At 54.0% G+C, this 2,555-nt stretch overlaps 1 protein-coding gene across 1 annotated transcript in view; it reads right to left on the reverse strand.

Annotated features, from left to right (window-relative positions):
- Nucleotides 1-1,373, reverse strand: part of Ubxn2a (UBX domain protein 2A) — a 28,087-nt gene extending 26,714 nt beyond the window's left edge. Inside the window, exon 1 of the mRNA XM_021179542.2 lies at nt 1,006-1,373. The gene's annotated coding sequence lies outside the window, so the exon portion shown is untranslated. The remainder of the gene's footprint in view (nt 1-1,005) is intronic.
- Between the last annotated feature and the right edge of the window lie 1,182 nt (nt 1,374-2,555).

The raw sequence follows: 2,555 nt of genomic DNA on the forward strand, positions 1-2,555 counted from the left end.
CCAGCCTGGTCTACAAAGTGAGTTCCAGGACAGCCAGGACTATACAGAGAAACCCTGTCTCAAAAAAAAAAAAAAAAAAAAAAAAAAAAAAAAAAGTAAGTGCTCAAGTAGTAACTGCTATCTATCTATCGTATCCTTCCCAGTACTCTGTACTCAGGTGTTCTTTCCTACCTGAACGCATTTTGACCTTTGCATTTCACCAGTACAGGGAATAACATTGAGGTTAGTGATGTTATTCCCTGTATCAACATCAAGACAACTCAGGAGATGAATCAACGCCTGTTATACCAGCACATTTGGGAGTGTGAGAATTCCAAGTCCAGCCTGGGACTTGATAAAGACAACGAAAACAAAAACAAAGCAAACAAAAAACCGAGTCAACACAGATAATCAGTTCCCTATTTTTCATCTCGAATTACATAGAAACATTGGAACAAACATTGGAAGCCACTCTGACCTTCATTTTTGCTGAGAAGTAATAAACTTTTATTACCACGAGTCTAAGAAAAGGGGGGAAAGATACTAGAAGAAAAAAAGTCAATTAGGAAAACAGTGAACACCATCTTTCCAAAACATCAGTTAAAGTCTGTTAAGGAAGGAAGGCTGGTGAAGTCAATTAGGAAACGTTCGGCGATCTAGTCCTGTATTTCAGGAGTGCGCTTTTCGCAGCTTTGCCTGGGGATGTCTCGACAGCACCTAACCCGAAGTTTCTGGACGCCTCAGAGAGAGAAGCGCTACGTTCTTCTGCCGAGTTCCGAGTCCCGCGGCCAGCAGAGCCGGTAGCTGCAGGTCCGCACTCACCCGGGCCGGGCCGGGCCGGGCCGGGTGGAGGCCTCGGTCCTCCAGCGTCCTTCCCGGGCCGCAGTCGCGCGGGCCAGAAACCCCAGGTGGCGACTCACTGCGACACAGACGCGTCGCCGTCGCAGGCGACAGCCAGGGCGCCTCCGGGGAACCACCCGCCCGATCCGTCACCCACCGAACGTGCCCTGGAGCCGGGAAACTCACCTCAGGGCGCGGCCCCACGGCCTAGTCCTCGGTGCCCGGGCTCGGGCAAGCGCCGGCGCCGCTGGGCTGAAACCCCTCAGCCCCGGAGCGCCGGGAAACCCTGTCGGGACCAGCGGCCTCGCCGCGCAGATCTGACCCGCCTCCCTCAGGCCGCCCGGCGCGCGCCGGCGACGGCTCCGCGCGGCTCTGAGGAGCGCGCCTGGCTGACGGGAGCGCGCCGGGGACGGCTCCGCGCGGCTCCGAGGAGCGCGCCTGGCTGACGGGAGCGCGCCGGGGACCGCTCCGCGCGGCTCTGAGGAGCGCGCCTGGCTGACGGGAGCGCGCGTGGACGGCTCCGCGCAGCTCTGAGGAGCGCGCCTGGCTGACGGGAGCGCCCCGGGGACGGCTCCGCGCAGCTCTAAGGAGCGCGCCTGGCTGACGGGAGCGCGCCGGGGACGGCTCCGCGCGGCCGTGAGGAAATTGTCTGGCTGAAACGGGAGCGCGCCGGGGGCGGGGCTTCCTGCGGCGGGTTTTCTCAGGCTGCCGCAAGGCGCGCACTAATGGCGGCGGCAGCGGCCTTATTGCTGCTGCAGGTGCTGCTTCTTGTTGTTTTTAGGAGGCGCGGAGAAAGCAGGAGCACCTGATAGTCCTGATTTACCTATTTCTTTCGATGCCTCCTGTGCTCCTCCTTGGAGAGATCTTGCATCCTGTCAGTGAACTTCACCTGAGCCCTACCGTCTGAAGAGTGACTGTTAAAAGAAACTTGCCTGCCCTTCGCGTCTTAAAAAGGTTCTCTACAAAGACCCCTTTCTTTTAGAGGACTTATTTATTTATTTGCTTGTGTATATATTTGGGGGTGGGGTGAGACAGGGTTTCTCTTTGTAGCCCTGGCTGTCTTGGAACTCAGAGATCCTCCTGCCTCTGCCTCTGAAGTTGGCTTCCGATAGATAGGATTTATAGGACTTCAGGATGCCCCTTATTCTACTTACAGCAAGGTCAGGCATATACTCTTTACATACCCGGTCTTTGTCCTTTAAATGATTTGCAGAACTGCCCTGTAATCGCTACGTGGTCTAAATGCCAGCTGTTCCGACATACCATTTTTAGTGTAGCATATCTTCTCCAGGTTCCCACACTTTCACAGCCTCAGCCTGAGCCTGGAAGCCTCCCCTCTCCTTTTTGCCACTCCAGAAAGTACACTGATTTTGGAATAAACAAAATGTCTCTGATGCCCTGTGTGATTCACTGTCTCCTCTATTGTTGGTTGATTACATTTTCCTACTCACACGTCTTTCTAGCCTTATTTATTCTTCCCTATAGAGGAAACACACGCACGTGCACACACACGCAGGTGGGGGAGAGAATAAGACTTTGACTAATCTAGGCAACTGTTGCAGATCTCATCGATTTTCCTCTATACAATAGTCTCTTTGTTTTTTGTTTTTTGTTTTGTTTTGGTTTGGTTTTTCGAGACAGGGTTTCTCTGTATAGCCCTGGCTGTCCTGGAACTCACTTTGTAGACCAGGCTGGCCTCGAACTCAGAAATCTGCCTGCCTCTGCCTCCCGAGTGC

This window comes from Mus caroli, chromosome 12 (genome assembly GCF_900094665.2).
Source record: "Mus caroli chromosome 12, CAROLI_EIJ_v1.1, whole genome shotgun sequence".
Taxonomy (NCBI): Eukaryota; Metazoa; Chordata; class Mammalia; order Rodentia; family Muridae; genus Mus; species Mus caroli.